The sequence below is a fragment of the Paralichthys olivaceus genome, chromosome 9, assembly GCF_024713975.1.
Source record: "Paralichthys olivaceus isolate ysfri-2021 chromosome 9, ASM2471397v2, whole genome shotgun sequence".
Taxonomy (NCBI): Eukaryota; Metazoa; Chordata; class Actinopteri; order Pleuronectiformes; family Paralichthyidae; genus Paralichthys; species Paralichthys olivaceus.
In genome coordinates, this window is record NC_091101.1 from 1,848,012 (window position 1) to 1,870,387 (window position 22,376).

Sequence of the window (22,376 nt, forward strand, 5' to 3'; positions counted from 1 at the left end):
AGACCTTGTGTCGTGGCCAGTTGTGCTGAAGTTCTTAGGCAGGCTCTCACGTCGCTGCCTTTGGAAGGTTTTTTAGCAGGCCTGCTGGAAGTTGAGGAGCTTGTGGAGGGAGGAAGTCTCCCTGGCTGGGAGAGCAGGGCCAGACCCTACTCCTCCAGGAGAGGTCGGCAGGGGAAGAGGCCGAAGGGCGAAGAGAGAAGAGAAAAAGAGAAGCAAAGAGAGCTAGCAGAGGGGAAACTCGGCTTATATTGGCCTGGTGACCTCATGGGTCATGGGGCACACAGTGACCAATAGTGGTTGAGAGTTGTCTCCAGGAGCAGTTTTACCACCTATGTGTGAAGATGAAGCACCCTGGGAGACTGAGTTCTGTAAGCTGTCCTTTGTCTCCAGAACAAAGGAGACATGTGGTCAGGCTTTTGACTACACATGTAGGCCCAACTATGGTTCACAGATACCAGGTCCCAACAATGCCATGTGTCAGTATAAGGTCTAAGTTGTGGTTTAAGTTATGAGTTGGTTTATCTACATGCTGACTGAAACCAAATGAATCTATCAGAGAGTTAAACGGGTGGGAAAGACAAAGGGTGAGGCTTTCAAACGATGTAAAATGTTCTTTCACTCGAGGGGTGATTGTAAGGTAAGAGTTATATATTGCTGTTACCCCTCCACCTCTACTTCTGGGAATATGTGTATTACTGTGGGTTGGAGGTGTAGCTTCATTTAGGATCACAAATTCATCCTGTTGGAGCCAGGAGTCTGTTATACAGAATAAATCAAATTTGTGATCACTAATCAGGTCATTGATCAGTAGGGATTTGGACCTGAGTGATCTGACCTTTAATAAGCCACATTTAATTTTCCTATGTTTAGATTCTGTGGCATGGGTTGACTTGATTTTTACTAGGTTACTGTGGACTGCTCCTCTCCTTCCTATCTGTCTAATGGGGACGTTATGAGTTTTGGGGGCAGACACAGTCTTTATCATAGATGTAGGTGACTGATCCAGAAGCACAGAGAAGTGTGTAGGACTGCAACTCTGCTGCCTGGTCTCGACTCTGAATTGTCAAGTTAAATAAGTTATAATATTTCTAGCCATAAGAGAGGCTCCATCTAAAGTGGGGTGGACGCCATCTCTCCTCATGAGACCAGGCTTTCCCCAGAATTTTGGCCAATTGTCTACATAGCCCACATTATTGTCTGGACACCACTTCGACAACCAGCTGTTAAATTGATGCATGCGACTAAACATGTCATCACTACTTTTATCCTAATTAAGCTTTAGAAATTGATTGCTCATCCATGTATTTATTGCTGAAAGACATTTAGTGATGGAGCACAGAACATTATCATCATTTGGTTCGGCAGCAATGTACAGTTGTGTATCATCTGGATAACTACATTACATTTCATTTAGCTGACGCTTTTATCCAAAGCGACTTACAATAAGTGCATCAACCATGAGGGGACAAATGTATATATATATATATAAAAATAATTGTCAACTTTCTGCTGTCCTGGTGTCAATGGGGAGCTCATTCCACCATTTAGGAGCCAGGACAGCAAACAGTCGTGATTTTGTTGAGTGGTTAGCTCGCAGTGAGGTAGGAGCAAGCTGATTAGCAAATGCAGAGGAGAGTGGACGGGCTGGGGTGTAAGGTTTGACCATTTCCTGGATATAGACTGGATCAGATCTGTTCACAGCACGGTATACAAGTACTAGTGTTTTGAAACGGATGTGGGCAGCCACTGGTAACTAGTGAAAGGAGTGGAGGAGCGGAGTAGTGTGAGTGAATTTATTAAGTTAAACACCAGTTGAGCTGCTGCATTATGGATAAGCTGCAGCAGTCTGATAGCACTAGTGGTTGGACCAGCCAGGAGGGAGTTGCAGTAGTCTAGACGTGAGATGACCAGAGCATGTACCAGAACCTAGACTAACTATGGAAACAAATGTGTGCTCTGATGATGTCACCCAGTGGCAGCTTGTGCAGTGAAATAATAAAGGCAGCTCCCTTTTGCAACCCCAAGTGATCTCCAACAATGAAGTAGAACTTCTTCCCTTAATGTATGTTTTGAACCAGTTTAGGACACTGTCAGGCAGACAAACCAACTTCTCAAGACGATTGATAAAGATGTGGGAGGAACGGGAGGACAGAGCAGCAGAGACATGCCACGTGTTGAATTGCGGAGCAGAAGCCCACCAAAAAGTGACTGTCTGTTTGCCACATTTCTCGAATGTTGTGATTTTATTGGGTTTAAATAAATTATTTTAAGTCACTGATCGAGTAATTTTTTAACACTGGAAATATTATTGTCTGGTATATTAAGAACCCCACACCATGGTGGTACATTTACTTTAGCAGTAATACTCTCTCTAATTGAGGTAGGCCGTCTGCCAGGGTGAGAACTTCGCCCTTATCTTACTTTGGTTTGGCACTAAAACCTTATCACATTGCCTTCCATGGGCATGGCGCATGTTGAGCTGTCTTGATCCAGTGAAGTTTGGATGTACACCATCAGGCTAAAAGGTCCATGCATTTCCAGAAAAACATAAAATTGTCAATAAACTGTATTCCATGGCTGAGGCATGTAGCTCTTAACCATGTATTCAGGTTGAGGAGTCTGATGAAAGATTTGGTGTCGGTTGGAAGTGGACCAAAGATTAAAAAATCCTGAGACTGAAAATCACTCTTTTGCAGCAGCAGAGTGAAATATTTTTTTTAAATATCAGTGCCTGCTCGCAGGATTTTGAAGGACCCAGTCTGGACAATCACCCTCAGATATGTTGGGTGTGTTGTAAAGATAATGTTGAGTAGCCTCGTTAGCTCACTGATAGTTATATGATCAAAGCACAAAATTTCAGTCTTTGACATTTTTACATGCTTGGCTATGGTTATGGCATCACCAATTAAAATGCATGTTGCAGGGTTGTCTTTCAAGTTGTTTCTTCTGGCTCTCAATCTACCAGTCATTTTAAGGCTTCTTTGCCTGGGTTTTCTTACTGTGTCCCCAATGGAGCTGTCTAATGGTAGGAATGAGAAGCTCCACCTGTATCCTGGATCCCATCCAATCCAATCTTATCAAGGGTTGTCTCCCAGCCATCTCACCACTAATCACAGTGATCATTAACTCCTCAGCTCCGGTTCAGTTCCCGAAACACTAAAACTAGCTGCTGTCACCCCCATCCTAAAAAAACCTGGACTTGACCCTGACACCATGAGCAATTTCTGGCCCATCTCCAATCTTCCCTTACTGGAACTTGTTGATGCCTCACAACTCAAAACCCACCTAATTTTCAACGATCTGTTTGAGCCATTTCAATCTGTTTTCCGCTCACAGAACAGCACAGAAACAGCCCTCTTCAAAGTCACAAACAACCTCCTCCTCTGCTCAGACTCTGTTAACCTCAACATCCTAATTCTCCTGTACCTCACTGCAGCTTTCAACACCATCAACCACAACAGTCTTCCTTCCCTCCTTGAATCCTCCTTCAACATCACCTGTATTGCTCTCTCCTGGCTTAAGTCATATCATATCTGACAACAGTTCAGAATAGGTCTCCACTTCCACTGCGACGCCGACAAAGTCCACTAAATTCATCACCATTGCTACTCACTCCACTCTGACTAACTGCCTTACTGACATTAAATCATGGATGCAAACCAACTTCCTACAGGTCTGCAAGGTATTGAGTTTGCTTCCATTTGTGATGTGAGTAGCAGTCATCCTACTCAGATACTCTACAATTATTGACAATAACTCCTCAATTAATTTACTTTCCATTATGCTACAAACTGTTTATTCTTACCAATATATTGTAAATACTCTAAATAAATACTATTTTTCTGACATTCTCCATTACACATGGCATCTATTGCACTTCTGTCCGTACTAGGAGAGGGATCCCTCACATGTGGCTCTCTCTGAGGTTTCTACCTTCTTTTTCCCCTATTATAAGTTTTTTTTTGTAGTTTTTCCTTACTCTTGTTGAGCATTAAGGGCAGAGGATGTCACACTGTGTTAAAGCCCTATAAGAGAAATTAAGATTTGTGAACAGGGGCTATACAAATAAAATTTGATTGATTGTACCTTTTTCACTGATTTGACTTGTCTCTCCCACACTCGCCTGAAATGAGGTCCTGCAGGTGGGCTGAAAATCCACTTGACTCCCTTCTGAGCAAAAGCATCCTGAATTTTGGCTTGATTGCTCTGCTGGTTAGCTGCCCATGTCTCTTGATCTGCACCGACTGGTTTGGAGTCGTTTTCTGATCGTATAATGGACGCTTGACCTCTTCTGCATGAAAGAAAAGTCAGAGGGCATTTAAGGAATGAGTCTGTATCAAGTTTGTGAGAGACCTCTTGGTGCACAGCACGGGTTGTCAAACAGGTAAACAGTACGCCATACCTTTTAATAACGCTGCAATTTCTTTTTACCTCTATGGGGCCAAAATAGTCTATACCCACATAGGTGAAAGGCGGCTTGTCTGATAGTAGTCTATCTGTAGGCAGATTTGCCATTTTTTGTCCAGAAGCCTTTCCTTGGATTTTTTTTTGCATGTGACGCACACCTGGACAGAAGTTTCCTTACTGCTGTGTTAGCTTATCGGACCCATCCTTACCTTCTGACGTAGACAAGAGAGCGCATTTGATATTTTACATACACAGATGGGTATATTGTGTGTGTGTGTGTGTGTGAGGAAACCCGGACCAACTGTGTGTCGATCCTTCTGCCAGGTACATTACACTGTGTTAGCTCTGTTAGGTTCATTTTAATATTAGAGCAGTCGGACCTTGCTGTCTCCCTGATGGGTATATTGTGTGTGTGTGTGTGTGTGTGTGTGTGTGAGGAAACCCAGACTAACTGTGTGCCGATCCTTCTGCCAGATGTTAAGAATAAAAGGCAAGTTTGCCAAAAGTGACGGTCTTCTTCTGTGAAATACACAACGCAACGGAGGAGTACAAAGCCGCTACACGTACATGTTGGCAATGAAAATCTTAAATTCCAGGCACCTCAAGCAACTCAACATGCAATAGTGCCAGAAAATAAGAGTAACTAAAAATACAAATACCAATACAACTAGTGCAAATAAAACAATAAGTACAAATGTCAGTAACAATATAACTAGTGCAAAAAAACCCAAAAACATTATAAGGTACCAATAAAACATTATAATAAAACATTATAAGGTGCCAAAGTGAAATATATACATTTGCAGTCAGGATTTAGCAGCAGTTATGGGGAGGTATGGACAGATATGAATTATTGCACTCATTATATTTTTATATAAGGTTAGAAATATGGTGAATAGAAAATATAATGACAGAATGAGAATTATTGTAAACTAAATAAATAAATATAGTTAATATACTTTGTGCGTATGAATAATATAATGCATAAATAAATATGTTGCTATAAACAGATGTAGTGACCTTCACAGAGCTCAGGAGTTCAATAGTCTTATAGCCTGTGGAATAAAACTGTCCCTGAGTCTGGTGGTCCTGGTCCGGATGCTGCAGTACCGTCTGCCAGACGGCAGCAGACAGAATAGTTTGTTGCTGGGGTGGTGGGGGTCTTTTAGTATCCTGTGAGCCTTCTTCCTACAACGCTGAGTGTAGAGGTCCTCCATGGATGGTAGCTCCGTCCTGGTGATGTGCTGAGCAGTTTTCACCCCCCTCTGTAGAGTCTTATGGTTGAGGGTGGTGCAAATGCCGTACCAGGCCTTGATGCAGTCGGTCAGGATACTCTCAATGGTGCACCTGTAGTAGTTGCAGAGTATCCTGGAGTCCATGTTGACAACCTTTTCATGTACAGAGTATGTACCGCAGAAGCAGATTTGTTGTTATGGAAGTTTTCTGGAAGCTGGTGAAAGGAGAATTCAGGCAGCAGCTGATGTCTTATGCAGAAAACTTTAATGTAGACTTGATGCATCAAGGAGACCAGAAGGTTGCAACAATATACAAACGAGTAACATGAGCAATTGTCACCCCAGAGTCTGAAGAATTCTCCTACAGCATCCACATATATCTTCCTCTACTTGTGTCACCCATTCTAACAGCACGCCAATGAATGCCTAGAATTGCTGTCACTCTCTATATAACATGTAGGTGTGTGCATCCTATTGGATAGTTAAGCCTAAAGTATACATAACTAAACCACATTGTGTCCTTACGTCTTGCCACTTACGTCTTGCCATACACAAAGGAGTTGATGTTGGTGAGAGTTGAAGTTGGTGCCTCTCTGTCTGGCGCTTCTGAGTTAGATATGAAAGGCCCTTTATCTATAACCTAAACTTGAGTACTGCGGAGAGTGAAGGGAGTGTCTGTGGAACTAGACAGGCACTATTCTCCTGTACAGACATAGTGTAATATACAATATACATACTATCCAGTGGCATGTACAGTTATTCAAAGAATTCTCAACAGTTTTAGGATGCATGTCCTTCAGCATGATTATGGGATGCTTTGATTCCTCAGGCATTGCAGACTTATTGAGGCGACCCCATACCCTTAGAATGCTGCAGTCCACCACTGTATCTAACTTGCGTACAGGGCTGCTTTCTTTCAGAAGTTGTTTTCCCATCCTTACCTTCTGACGCAGACAAGAGAGTGCATAGTTTCTCCCTAAGTTCAAAGGTTCGAAGGTTTTATGTGTCATCTGCACGACAGATACAGCGTATGTAACGGAATTAAGGTGTAGTGTGATTCCACTTGCCATACAAACTCATCTCACAACACTGACACTTAAATGTCCTAAGGTACTTAAATGTAGCACCCCTGTAGATTAGGGTCATGCACCCCTGGAGATAGCAGCAGTCGGACCTTGCTGTCTCCCTGGTAGGTGCACAAGTATGAGCTCCGCTAATGTTTTATTGTCTCAGATTTAAGCCCACATAAATGCTTCGCAGAGTTCAAGTAGCAGACACATCGCATCATCAAAGAAAGATTGTCAGTTCATTGACTCATTAAAAAGATTATCACAGCAAATCAATTGTCAAACGGATGCCACACCTTCAAAGACAACTTAAGTTCATGTACAGGACCAGTCAAAAGTTTGGACACACCTTCTCATTCAATATTTTTTACTTTATTTTTGTCTACATTGCAGATTAATATTGAATACATCAAAACTATGAAGGAACACATATGGAATTATGTGGTAAACAAAAAAATGTTAAACAAACCATAATATGTTTTAGATTTTAGATTATTCAAAGTAGCCACCTTTTGCTTTGATGATAGCTTTGCACACTATTGGCATTTCTTTCAGTGAGCTTCATGAGTTAGTAACCTGGAATGGTTTTCAATTAATGTTTGAGACCCTCAGTTGTGTTGAACAGAGGCAGGGTTGGTGCACAATTCTATAAAGTGAATAGGCCTATTCGACTACAGTTCTATCCATATTATGATTATGGCAAGAACCACTTAACTCATTACATCATTACTTTAAGACAGGAAGATCATTCAATCCAGGGAAGATTTCAAAAACTTTGAATGTATCTTCAAGTGCAGTCGCGGCCGAAAACCATCAAACGCTATGATGAAACTGGCTTTGATGAGGATCGCCCCGGGACAGGAAGACCAAGAGTTACATTAGCTGCCGAGGATAAGTTCGTTAGAGTTACCAGCCTCAGAAATCGCAAATTAACAGCTCCTCAGATTTAAGCCCACATAAATGCTTCGCAGAGTTCAAGTAGCAGACACATCGCATCATCAAAGAAAGATTGTCAGTTCATTGACTCATTAAAAGATTATCACAGCAAATCAATTGTCAAACGGATGCCACACCTTGTTAAGTTCTGAGACAAGTTGTGATTTGTGAATATGGGCTATACAAATAAAATTTGATTGATTTATTGATTTCAAATTAAGATGATTGAGCTGTTGTGGCAACTTTCTCCACCCTATGGGGCAGTGTGTGATATAGTTTGCCCAAGGGACAGCAGTCATAGAACACAAGCTGCCTTGCTTCCTCCTCATAGCTGTGAAGAATTCTTTCTCTCCTGTATTTCAGGTTGGTAATGTGTCGAAAACCCTATTCAACTTACTGATGTGTTAGTTAATGTTCAAAGACAACTTAAGTTCATGTACAGGACCAGTCAAAAGTTTGGACACACCTTCTCATTCAATATTTTTTACTTTATTTTTGTCTACATTGCAGATTAATATTGAATACATCAAAACTATGAAGGAACACATATGGAATTATGTGGTAAACAAAAAAATGTTAAACAAACCATAATATGTTTTAGATTTTAGATTATTCAAAGTAGCCACCTTTTGCTTTGATGATAGCTTTGCACACTATTGGCATTTCTTTCAGTGAGCTTCATGAGTTAGTAACCTGGAATGGTTTTCAATTAATGTTTGAGACCCTCAGTTGTGTTGTACAGAGGCAGGGTTGGTGCACAATTCTATAAAGTGAATAGGCCTATTCGACTACAGTTCTATCCATATTATGATTATGGCAAGAACCACTTAACTCATTACATCATTACTTTAAGACAGGAAGATCATTCAATCCAGGGAAGATTTCAAAAACTTTGAATGTATCCTCAAGTGCAGTCGCGGCCGAAAACCATCAAACGCTATGATGAAACTGGCTTTGATGAGGACCGCCCCGGGACAGGAAGACCAAGAGTTACATTAGCTGCCGAGGATAAGTTCGTTAGAGTTACCAGCCTCAGAAATCGCAAATTAACAGCTCCTCAGATTTAAGCCCACATAAATGCTTCGCAGAGTTCAAGTAGCAGACACATCGCAACATCAACTGTTCAGAGGAGACTGCATGAATCAGGCCTTTATGGTAGAATTGCTGCAAATAAGCCACCACTGAGGAAGAACAACAAGAAGAAGAGACTTGCTTGGGCCATGAAACGGACTGGCATGTTGACTGGCTGACGTGCTGACGTATTGCGGTGAGCGTATTGTGTCACTTCCGGTGTTAGCTACTGTGTGTGGTATCGGTCTCTTCTCCTCTTCGTCTCTCACTGTACCCTTTCACATCCTAATCATTTACACTAATTCTGAGTTGCTTTCATAGTTGTGCTATCTTGACTTGTCGCTCATACAACCCCTTGTCTCAGCGACTCGTTGATAAAACCACTGTGAGCTACACACTACCCGTTAGCTAAAGCAATTTAGCATTAGCAGCTAACGATGGCTTCTCCCTCTCACTCCCCTGCTCTCTCCTGCTCAGTGTGTTTGATGTTCAGTCACTCTTCTGCCTCCTTTAGCGATAACGATACATGTGTTAAATGTAGCTTATTTGCCAGGATGGAGGCGAGGATGAGCCTTTTAGAGTCGCGGCTCTGCACCATGGAGAGTAGATCGTTTAGCGATGTAGTTAGCCAGTCCCCAGTAGCCGGTGCGAGCCACATAGCTGTAGCTTCTCCAGCCCCGCCAGCAGTTCCCGAGCAGCCGGGAAGACAGGTGGGCTGGGTGACTGTGCGAAACAAGAAGCGTAGCCCTAAACCGAAGCCCCAGGTTCACCACCAACCCGTTCACGTGTCAAATAAATTTTCCCCACTCAGCGACACACCCGCTGAGCAACAAACTCTGGTTATTGGCGACTCTATTCTAAGGAACGTGAAGTTAGCGACACCAGCGACCACAGTTAAATGTATTCCCGGGGCCAGAGCGGGCGACGTAGAGTCCTATTTAAAACTGCTGGCTAAGGGTAAGCGTAAGTACAGTAAGATTATTATTCACGTCGGCAGTAATGACCTCCGACTACGTCAGTCGGAGATCACAAAAATCAATATTGATTCGGTGTGTACATATGCAAAAACAATGTCGGACTCCGTAATTTTCTCTGGACCCATGACTAATGTTTCCAGCGATGACACGTTTAGCCGCACGTCATCCTTTCACCGCTGGCTGTCGAGGTGGTGTCCAGATAACAGCGTGGGCTTCGTTAACAATTGGAAAACTTTTTGGGGGAAACCTGGTCTGATTAGGAGAGACTGTATTCATCCCACTTGGGATGGAGCAGCTCTCATATCTAGAAACATGACGACGTTTGTTAGAAAGTCCACACCGTGACAATCCAGAGTTGAGACCAGGAGGCAGAGTCGCAGTCTTACACGCTTCTCTGCGCCTCTATTCAAACAGTCACCATCACAATGTCCTATAGAAACTGTGTCTGCCACCCGACCACCTAATTTCTTTAAATCAAAAGTACACAGGAGAGGGGTGATACACTCAAACTTAGTCAAAATTAACACAGCCAAACCATCAGCTAAACTATAAAATGCGCTTTATTAAATATCAGGTCACTAAATTCAAAATCTTTACTTATAAATGATCTCATTACTGATCATCAAATAGATTTATTATGCTTAACCGAAACTTGGCTACAAGACGGAGAATATGTAGGTTTAAATGAAGCGACGCCCCCAACCCACTCTAATACTCACATTCCTCGGAACACAGGCAGAGGTGGAGGGGTTGCAGCAATCTTTAAATCTGATCTATCTATCAACCCCCAACCAAAAGAGAGTTATAACTCTTTCGAAAATCTTAGAACCAGCCTCGTCCACCCAAGCCTGACGTCACATAAACCAATTAATATAGTCATCATTTATCGTCCACCCGCCCCTTACTCTGAATTCCTATCTGAATTCTCTGAATTTTTATCAGAACTAGTCCTTAAAAAAGATCAAATCATTATAGCCGGTGATTTCAATATTCATGTAGATGTTGCCAATGACAGCTTTAGTTCAGCACTTAAATCAATAATAGACTCGATTGGTTTCACTCAACATGTGAATCAACCGACTCACTGCCTGAATCACACTCTTGATCTTGTCCTGACATATGGCATTGACATAGAAAATATAACAATATTCCAACAGAACCCTCTTCTGTCTGACCATTTTTTACTTACATTTGAATTCAGAATTGTTAATTACGTCAATTCTGGACGGAAAGTCTATTACAGTCGATGTTTATCTGACAAAACTGTTCACAAATTTAAAGAACTGCTCCCCTCCTCACTTCCCTCTCAGCCATGTGTCAGTACAATACAAGAAGATTATCAAAACCTTACTCCCACACTAGTTGATAACTTTGTAAATAGTACTGCAGCCTCACTAAAAACAGCACTTGAAGCTGTCGCCCCATTAAAAAAGAAGAGAGTAAGTCAGAGGAGATTAGCTCCGTGGTATAATTCCCAAACGCGCGTTCTAAAACAGACATCGCGGAAGCTAGAAAGGAAGTGGCGCTCCACCAATCGCCAAGACTTCCACCTAGCCTGGAAGAATAGCCTTATAAATTACAAAAAAGCACTTAGAAATGCCCAAACCTCGTATTATTCATTACTAATAGAAGAAAATAGGAACAACCCCAGGTTCCTCTTCAGCACTGTAGCCAGGCTGACAGAAAGTCACACCTCTACTGACCCATCTATTCCTCTAGATCTGAGAAGCAATGACTTCATGAGCTTCTTCGCTAATAAAATTACAACCATCAGGGATAAAATCCACGACCTCCTCCCAGTGAATAACACGGATTCATTGTCTGGTCCTGAAACCATAGCACCAGATTTATGTCTAAACAAATTTTACTCTATTGATCTTCCTGAACTGACCTCGTTAGTTTCATCATCTAAACCAACTACTTGTCAGCTCGACTCTGTTCCAACTAGACTTTTTAAAGAAGTCCTCCCCCTAATTGACAGTTCCATTTTAAATCAGATTAATATGTCTTTGCTAACCGGCTACGTACCACAGGCTTTTAAGGTAGCCGTTATTAAACCTCTGCTTAAAAAGCCTACGCTTGATCCAGAGGTTTTAGCTAACTATAGACCCATATCCAACCTGCCCTTCATTTCCAAAATCCTAGAAAAAGCTGTTGCTAACCAGCTGTGTGGTTACTTAGATAGTAACGGTTTATTGGAAAAATTTCAGTCAGGATTTAGAACCTATCACAGCACAGAAACAGCACTATTGAAAGTCACTAATGACCTTCTTATGGCATCAGATGATGGACTTGTCTCTGTCCTCGTCTTGTTGGACCTTAGTGCAGCCTTCGACACAATAGATCATAAGATTCTGCTACAGAGATTAGAACAACATATAGGAATTAAAGGAACAGCACTACACTGGTTTAAATCATATTTATCTGATAGATTCCAATTTGTTAACGTTAACAATGACTCCTCCATGAACATGCAAGTTAATCATGGAGTTCCACAAGGTTCTGTCCTTGGACCAATACTCTTCACCCTATATATGCTCCCCTTAGGCAACATTATCAGACAGCACCACATACAATTCCACTGCTATGCAGACGACACCCAATTGTATATTTCCATGAAGCATGATGAATCTAATCGCCTAGTTCAACTTCAGGAATGTCTCAAAGATATCAAGGTGTGGATGACCCAAAACTTTCTACTTTTAAACTCAGACAAAACTGAGGTTGTTGTAATTGGCCCTAAACATCTCAGAGAAACACTGTCTCACCAGATAGTCACTTTGGATGGTGTCAGTCTGGCTTCCAGCTCCACTGTGAGGAACCTTGGAGTGTTGTTCGACCAAGACATGTCATTTGACCCCCATATTAAACTAGTGTCTAGGACGGCTTTCTTCCATCTGCGCAATATTAACAAAATTAGAAACATCCTGTCTAAGCAGGATGCTGAAAAACTAGTCCACGCGTTTGTAACCTCTAGATTAGATTACTGTAACTCTCTATTAGCAGGATGCTCCATGAAGACTGTTAAAAGTCTCCAGTTGGTCCAAAATGCTGCAGCACGAGTGCTGACAGGAACTAGAAGGAGAGATCATATCACTCCTGTCTTAGCTTCCTTACATTGGCTCCCGGTAAAATTTAGAATAGAATTCAAGATCCTGCTCCTCACTTTTAAAGCCCTCAACAATCACGCCCCCTCATATATCAAAGAGCTGATAACACCTTATTATCCAAGTAGATCACTTCGTTCCCAAAACACAGGCTCTCTAGTGGTTCCAAGAGTCTGTAAGAGTAGAGCAGGAGGTAGAACATTTAGCTATCAGGCTCCTCTCCTGTGGAACCAGCTCCCACTCTGGGTTCGGGAGGCAGACACTGTCTCAGCATTTAAAGTAAAACTAAAAACCTTCCTCTTTGACAAAGCCTATAGTTAGGGCTGGATCAGGTGAGTCCTGAACCATCCCTAAGTTGTGCTGCTATAGGTTTAGACTGCTGGGGGAACTCCCATCATGCACTGAGCACTTCTTCACATCCCTCTGTCTCTCTGCCCCCCCACACCTCTTTATTTATTTATTTATTTATTAGTTTTAACATGTTATCATGTCAAAGTGTCACTTTGTCCTCCCATAGTCCCTCTGGCTCTTCTCTCTATCTCGTTTCAGATAACTCCGGCACCGGGACTACAGGACCACAACGACCACCATCACCATTGTCTTCATTTATTACAAGAACTTAGCAATTTATTAATATATCTAGTCATGTTGTAGATCTATACATTGTTATTGTTATGGTTAGCCTTGATTTTGATGGTGCCAAATTGTTACCGGTCTCTCTCTCTCCACCTCATCTCTCTCTTCTCTCCCCCGCTCTCCACCCATCTCTCCTTTCCTCCCCCCTTACTTTTCTTTCCTCACCCCAACCGGTCGAGGCAGATGACCGCCCACATTGGGCCTGGTTCTGCCAGAGGTTTCTCCCTGTTATTGAGGGAGTTTTTCCTCTCCACAGTCGCCTGTGCTTGCTCATTGTGGGAACTGTTGGGTTTCTCTATGTTAATATTGTTTTAAGGTCTTGACCTTTAAATGTAAAGTGCCTTGAGATAATGTAAATTATGAATTGGCGCTATATAAATAAAATTGAATTGAATTGAATTGAATTGAAACATAAGGAATGGACATTAAACCACTTGAAATCTGTACTTTGGTCTTGAGTCCAACTTTGAGATTTTTGGTTCCACCCGCCATGTCTTTGTAAATGGTTTTCCAACAGTCTTGATGCAGAAAAGGTGAGCGAATCATCTCTACACTGTGAAGCACCGTGTCGGTGCTTTGCTGGTGACACTATTGGTGATTTATCCAAAATTCAAGGCATACTTAACCAGCATGGCAACCACAGCATTCTACAGCGACATGCCATCCCATCAGGTTTGTGCTTAGTGGGACCAGCATTTGTATTTCAACAGGACAATGACCCCAAACACATGCACCTCCAGGCTATGTAAGGGCTATTTGACCAAGAAGGAGAGTGATGGAGTGCTGCATCAGATGACCTGGCCTCTACAATCGACCTAAACCCAATTCCATTACCTAAAACCATTCTAGGTTACTACCTCATGAAGCTGACTGAAAGAATGCCAAGAGTGTGCAAAGCTGTCATCAAAGCAAAAGGTGACTACTTTGAAAATGTTTAAATCTAAAACATATTCTGGTTTGTTTAACACTTTTTGTTTACCACATAATTCCATGTGTTCCTTCATAGTGTTGATGTATTAAATATTAATCTGCAATGTAGTCAAAAATAAAAATAAAGAAAAAAACATTTAATGAGAAGGTGTGTCCAAACTTTTGACTGGTACCGTATAACAGTAAAATGAGCCGTAAAAGGGTTTATTTTGTGTTGAGGAAAGCGTATTCCCCCAAATTTCTCACATAAGATCAGAGTCACAGTCTGAACAGATAAATGTGTTGATATTAACTCTGGGTCATAGGGCACAACCCGGAGCCGTTTCTCCCGGTCTGTGTCTGCTCATTGCCCCGTGCCCACATCAACAACAATCCCTGAAGTGCGCAGTGCTCGGGCCCTCAAGTGCTACTTACAACCCTATTTCTTCCTCTTCTTCTTCTGTTGCAAAATTAATCACCTTTGTATTTTAATGTGCCTGGGAAAGTGCATCCAAAAATGGTTCAAAAGCACCCACTACAAACTTTGTATTAATTTACCTTTGCCAAGAGAAATTGAATTCGGCACACAGATTTATCATGCCAAGACACACAAAAATCCTCTTGCCACTCTTCGTGACACTCAGCAAGAAGTCTGCCATCATAGATTGAATGTGCCAATGTGGCGTGATTTTTGACATTTACACAAGCGTTACAAAATCCTACTCACTACAGATTTCATCTGATTTTTTATTAATTTGGTGTGTCATGTTAGGAACTTTTCCATTAAAAGTTTTTTATTTTCTGTGAGTTTCGGAAACAGCATCGCAGTTGCGAATTCGGTGAAGTCTTTTCCCCAACCTCCATTCGAGAGGAGAACTTTGGTTGAAAAACTGCGAATTAAAAAAATTGGACCAGATTAACCTGATATTAAAATCAGCCAACAAGCCAGCGAAACAGTTAAACGTATACCTGAGGATTTTCCCGTCACTGGTACAGCAGAAAGGGGTGGCTAGCAGGATGTATAGAGTATGAGTCACAAGCTATCCAGCAGTATATGGCACCTCCTTTTATTTCGTCTTACTAGTGTTTGTTAATACCACTGTACATGTTTCAAAAATGTGTACTTAGTAAACACTAGTAACCAGAATCAGTCTCTAGTCTGATGATGCATACTCTACTTACTATCTGAGCACACGGCAACAACTATTAGTAATTTACATTATTTATCAATCGGCTGATTATTATTTTTGTACATATTATTTTGATTTAGTTTTCTAAGTTTAGTTTTTTAAGTTTGTTTGTGCAGTATGCAGTATACTGTTAGCTGTCTGTTTTTGTGTAAAAATGACTGACATTGATCAAATAAAGACCTACTATTTCACAAAGAACTGGTATCATGCAGTTTTTGTTAAATCGTAGTGTGGCACTGCACAGCCCCACCAAAATATTTTTCACCAGCCACCACTGCTCAAACCATAAATCTGATTGACTTAAAATTTAACACACAAGTCCAGCTCAATGTGTTCTATGAAACCCGCTAGGTACTACAGAGTTTTGGACTAGGGATTAGGTTCGTAGAGGAGGGTTTAAAGAGGAAGTCACAGACACAATAAAAAAATGGAGCCACGAAGTATGTTGGACGTAACTTGACTGTATTAAACTGTATAAAAATAAAATTCAGTGCAATGACATCTGATTGCTCAATATTTCACAGTCTTCCTTTAACATGGAACCAAATAAAAGTGTCCGAATGGAAACGTAATGTTCCTTTAATGTTCCTTTAATTTCCTTGAATGTTCTTGAATGTTCTTGAAAGTCAGCACGCTTCAGTCAAATGTGTGTAAGTCAAGTCAGGGGGAAGTTTAAAGAGTCAGGGGTTCAAGTGTGTGTGTGGTGGTCCTACCACAGACACACTCAGTTAAGGTGAAGAAGGGGCTGGATGTCCTCTTCAGGCTCAGGTTCTGGTTCTCTACTCCTTTGGGCAAGGAGAGTTTCACTAGCTCGCCATCTCCATCAACCAGGTGAATCCAGATCCACATCTAAAGGTTTCTGAAGGTTCTCAAAAAACCTAGCCTGTATAAAGACAAGGCTATCACTACACAAAATCATCAAACTTCTCTTATGGCCATATTCAATACATATGTAACCCTGTTAAAAAATCCCTATCTATAAAAATAGATAATAAATAATAAATAGTTAAAATATGTTTATTTTTGGGTAAGACTGTGTAAAAAGAATATTCCATAATGGTTTAATAAAAGAAGGTGTACATGTGTAACTGGAATAAATAATTGATTAATTATTTTCTAAAACAGTTTGAGTTATTCATTGGCCATACCGTCCAGAGATATTATTATTTTGAGTATTTTGAATTTTAAAGCAGTGTAAAACATTCAAAATCATTATCTTAAAAGGAGAGACAGTATTTTGATGGTATTATTTCAGTAAACCATAGTTTATTTGACGAACTCAGGGCCCCTCTCTGCTGTAATAAGGAGAAGTGGGCTACACATAAATCTCAACACACTACTAGAACACAATAGTGATTAAATGAATTATCTTTTTAACTGTACAGTTCTTTCTTTTTCATTTCTCAAGTTAAGTATTTTCACACGTTTACACATTTTTAATCAACATTAATTATTTTAGCTATTTAACCATGAATTATGATCATTTTAACTCATTTTCCCACATGAAATATTGTTCATTTGAAACCTTTAACCATTTCACACATCAGAATATCAATTCAGGGCTTCAGAGTTTCTGCCTTCCTGATAAATGAACATGTTTAGCAGTATTTAACAAGACACACACCCTAAACAGTGCATCTCAAAATGAATACACACAGGAAAATAAATAGCACACCTCATTTGTTTTCCTCAGATTATCAGAGCAAAATATGCAGCTTTAACTCTTAAAACACACAGTAAACAGTAGCGGCAAGTCACGTTCACGTGTCAACAAGTTTCCTGCCCTCTCACGTGCTGAATCACTATGCGGCTACTACGGTTAGCATGCGCTAGCGCTAGTTAGCTCGAGCAACTCACCAAGTCTCTGCTGAAAACAATGACTCACGGGTCCTCGACCACCTCTCTGCTTCAGGTAGGTACACTTTCCAAGGTTATTCTGTGTTGATAAGTGAGTTAACAACCGCCGTTTTCGTGACTTCTTATTGACTTTCTCTTGCGTGTTTCTCATCTGCTCGTACTACTACTCTGACTCTCTGCTCTGACTTCGTACTGTAACTCTCGCGAGAAGAGGGTGGAACTGCTTTTTCTTACAAATCATGCGTCTACTTTTTATAATGCAACAATTAAGGACTGAGTGTGTGCGAAATTAAAATTATTGACAGAATAATAAACTAAAGAGGGTTAATTAATAAAAAAGAATATTTTAAGGGAAACAACAATATTACCTGTTATCTACTGGGTTACATCCATACATCTACAAAAAAGTGTCTTGGACCATAACAGTCAATAAAAGTTTCCGCTAATTTGCAAGAATTCAAAAACAGTAATGTGACGCCTCCTTTTTGGTATTTAATCTTATCAACACCATGAGATATTATTCTGTCCTGGATAATACGTGAGCTGTATTTGTAGACAGATAGCTAAGAAGAAAGACCCAGTAGGCGTGATTCCAGTTTGTGAACGATTTACTGAAATCTTCTGAGACTTTTTTGTAAAACTGCAACACAATGAAAATAAACATAATGTTACAATTGAAATTAAATATATGTAACAACACTGGTCACACTTTCTTCTTTCTTTTCAGCTTATAAACCAGGTAAGTACAACACAATATTACATGAGGCATACACACATCTTTTTACAGTATGCTCTTACAGGTAAGTAACAGCGTAAACACAGTAAATGGTGATAATAGTTCACACATAAACATAACATACAACATAAATGAGGCCTGAATTGAATCCACCTATGCTAATAGCTACACACCTGTTAGCATTAGCATTGTAAGCACTATTTTACCAACTAAACAAAGGTTTTTTAACTCTAATGCACTTTCAACAACTTAAATGAGCTAACAGCAGCCATACTTACTGATGGATCTACTCCAAGGCCTAGACAACAACCACTCCGTGGTGGAGCAGAGCCTGCTTGTTTTATGTGTGTTAGTGCACTTCTCAAGTCAGAACCCTGACATGCCACTAGGGGGCCACTAAACATTGTTAAGACACTGACAGGAGTCAGAACACTCCCCGCTTGGTATAAATATGTTATACCACTGTTTACTCTTTCACCTTTGGTATAAGTAAAAGAATGTCACTAATGGGCCTAAGATACTCTTTAAGAACTCCTTGGCTAAGAGTCTTCACCATAACTTTACGGACCTTGGAGTCCGAGCTAGGAACGGCCTTAACTATACGACCAAGTGGCCACTCATTACGTTTTGCCTGAATGTCTTTTATCAAAACGATGTCACCCTCCTGGAGGTCAGGCTTCTCCGTGGTCCACTTCCTCCGTGGCTGAAGAGTTGCCAGGTACTCCAGTCTCCACCTTTTCCAGAAGGCGTCTGCCAAGCTCTGAAACTGGCGCCATTGTACCTTACATAGGTGGTCCAACTCAAAGTTTCCTAGAGGTGCAGGATTAGCACTCACCTTCTGGGTTAAGAGAGTGGCAGGTGAGAGCATTTCAGGCATCTCGGCATCATATGAGATTGGGACCAGCGGTCTGGAGTTCATGATGGCCATTACCTCAGCCATCAATGTTGTTAGAACTTCGTGGGTCAGTCTGGTAGGTCCATCCTTCACCAGCAGTCCTGGGAGTTGTGACACTCCACGGACCAAACACGTCCAGACCTACATGAGTGAAAAGCGGGTCTGTAGTCAGTCTGTCAGTGGGAAGATCAGACATTTTTTGAACCTGAACCTTGCCCCTCAACTTCTTGCAGATGACACATTTGAATAGGATGCTGGAGATGAGCCTCTTCCCTCCTACTATCCAGACACCAGCGGTGCGGAGTGCACCTTCTGTAAAGTGGCGACCCTGGTGGGCTATTTTATCATGATAGTGCCAGACTAGGAGAGTGGCTACATGATGGCCAGCTAGTAGGATTAGTGGGTGTTTTTCTTGGTCTTCCAGATCTGCCCTGTGTATCCGACCTCCCACTCTGATCAATCCACTCTTGTCAATGAAGGGATCTAACTTTACAAGAGGACTTTGGCAGCGAACTTTGATGCCCTGAGTTAGACATTTTAGCTCCTCCTTATACACATCCTCCTGCACTGCCTTGAAGATGTGCACCTTCGCTTGAGAGTGCTCTGTGGTGAGCGGCTGGCCGCATTGATGCCATCCCTTACATCTATCAGACTTCGTCTCTCTGCAGAATGACTTGGCTACATGAATGAGATTTGCCATGCCTCTTACTAGATTCTTCCAAACAGAGAAGCGTTCAAATCTTGTTGATCCAAGAGACTGCTCTGTGACCTTGGTTACAAGACAGGTGACTTGAGGCCGAATGTCTTTATCTGCATCTGGTTGCACAAGCTTGAATGATTCTGCCTCAACATCCTGATTTGGGCTCAGCTGACTGAGAAAGGGAAGGCCAAGCAACCAACTGGATGAAGCCAAGTGAACTGCTGGAATTGGCCTGGTTCCATGATCTGCAGGGTTTACATCAGTCAACACGTACTGCCACTGTTTTGGTTCGGTGGAGCTCCGAATGCGAGCTAATCGGATAGCTACATAGGCATAGAACCTCCGTGAACTGTTGTGGATGTAGCCCAGCACAATGCGACTGTCTGTGAAAAACCTGACTGCTTGCAACTCTACATCCAATTCAGACTGGAACAATTCTGCCAGCTCCACCGCCAAGACTGCTGCGCACAGCTCCAGGCGTGGTACGGTGTGCAAAGGGTAAGGAGCAAGCTTTGATTTTCCCATTACAAACCCTACATGCCATTTTCCATCAGAATCCAAGGCACGCAGGAAGGCTACAGCAGCTATAGCCATTGTCGAAGCATCTGCAAAAACACATAGTTCTGTCCATTTACAACATGACATAGAGACTGGAATATATGCTCTCTGAATGCAAACCTGCTCCAGCTCAGTTAAGGAGTTGGTCCACGCTTTCCACTGTTTCTCTTTCTCCAGAGGGAGAGGGGTGTCCCACTCGTACTGTTCTGAGGAAACGTCTCTCACCAATGCTTTGCCTTGCACTGTGATGGGGGAAGCGAATCCAAGGGGATCATAAAGACTATTTACCGTGGACAGCATGCCTCTCCGAGTGAATGGCTTTACATCTTTTGACACTCTAAAGGTGAAACTGTCAGTCTGTAGTTCCCAGCTTAAACCCAAACTCCTCTGGAGGGGCAATGGGTCTGCGCCTAAATCTAGATCCTTAAAGTCACTTGCTCGTTCTTCCATAGGAAAGGCCTCCATGACCCTTGGGCTATTTGAAGCTATCTTGTGAAGTCTTAAGTTGGACTCAGCCAGCAGGGCCTTGGTTCGCTGCAGAAGATTGATAGCTTCAACCTCCTTGGCCACTGAGGCGAGTCCATCATTGACATAAACATTTCTGAAGACGAAATGCGTTGCGTCTGTACCATGTTCAGTCTCTCCATGTTCTGCCGCTTTCCTTATCCCATATGTTGCTACAGCTGGGGACATGCTGTTCCCAAACACGTGCACAGTCATCCAGTAGTCCATGATCTCCTTGTCTGGATCATTATCTCTGTACCACAGAAACCGAAGGAAATTGCGGTGGTCCTCTCTGACCTTGAACCCATAGAACATCTGTTCTACATCGGCTGTGACAGCTATTTGCTCTCTCCTGAACCTTAGTAGAACACCAACTAGAGTGTTGTTGAGGTTGGGTCCACTGAGAAGCGTGTCGTTCAGTGATGTTCCCTTGTACTCCGCACTGGAATCAAAGACCACTCTAATTTTTCCAGGTTTCTGGGGGTGGTATACACCGAAAGTAGGTAAATACCAGCACTCTTGCCCTGGCTGTAGTTGAGGAGCTGGTTCTGCCTGGTGGTTGGCAATGACTTTCTCCATAAAGTCAAAGAAGTGCTCTTTCATGTCAGGTCTCCTTCTGAATGAGCACTGGAGAGAGAGGAGTCTCTGGGAGGCCCGTTCTCTGTTATTAGGAAGGAGCTTGCAAGGTGAACGAAAAGGTAATGGTGCCACCCAGTGGTTTTCATCATCCATGTATACTTCATTTTCCATAATTCTGAGAAAATTGTTATCCTCCACTGACATGGCTAGTTTGTCATCCTCAGGTGTTTTCTGAAACACACTCTCCCCTAGACCATCCCGACACATCTCTTGAAAGATCTCCTCACTGTGCATCAGCATTTGAAGATTTCGCTGGCTTTGACCTTTAAGCCTCTCCTTTATATGGATGTTGTTGGTGCATGGCTTAAGGAAAGAGGAGCGTCTATTGTGAAGGACATGTGTCTTGTAGGCGTTGACTTCCTCTGTCTTGTGTGCACCACCTAAGCACAACTCTCCAACTATGACCCAGCCAAGGTCAAGGCGCTGGGCGTACGGTGAGTTGTGAGGCCCATTACGCTGTTCACGTACCTTATGCAAGCTCAAAATGTCTCTGCCTAACAGAAGGAGAATAGGAGCACTGATGTCAAGCGGAGGGATCTTGTCAGCCACAGGTCTGAGGTGAGGAAAATATTGGGTACACTCAGGGGATGGGATCTCTGATCTGTCGTCAGGCAGGTAGTTACATTCCAACAAGGTGGGAAGTGTCACCTTGGTTTTCCCGTCAATGACTCCACTATGATGTTACTCGCTTTCCTCCCTGCAGTCTCCTCTGTGCCGGAGCATGTTTTAAGAGTGTAGGGGGATGCACTGCTGTCAATGTCTAATAGATCAAAGAATTGTGATTTTACTAAAGACCGGTTGCTTTGGTCATCTAGTACTGCGTACACCGTGTGACACTTACTTGGACTGTCGGCGTGGTAAACCTTGACCAAGCAGATTTTTGAACAGGATCTTGTCTTGGGTGCGCCACCACATATTTCTGTACACTTGGAAGTGACTATAGGGAGTGTAG

The 22,376-nt window shown here is 42.0% G+C and overlaps 1 long non-coding RNA gene across 1 annotated transcript; it reads right to left on the bottom strand.

The window, feature by feature from the left end:
• Positions 1 to 15,976: 15,976 nt before the first annotated feature.
• Positions 15,977 to 18,594, bottom strand: LOC138411500 (uncharacterized). Its single transcript, XR_011244130.1, has 2 exons — positions 17,393 to 18,594; positions 15,977 to 16,418 (listed from the first exon to the last, which is right to left on the bottom strand). It is a non-coding gene; the product is annotated as an uncharacterized lncRNA (long non-coding RNA).
• Between the last annotated feature and the right edge of the window lie 3,782 nt (positions 18,595 to 22,376).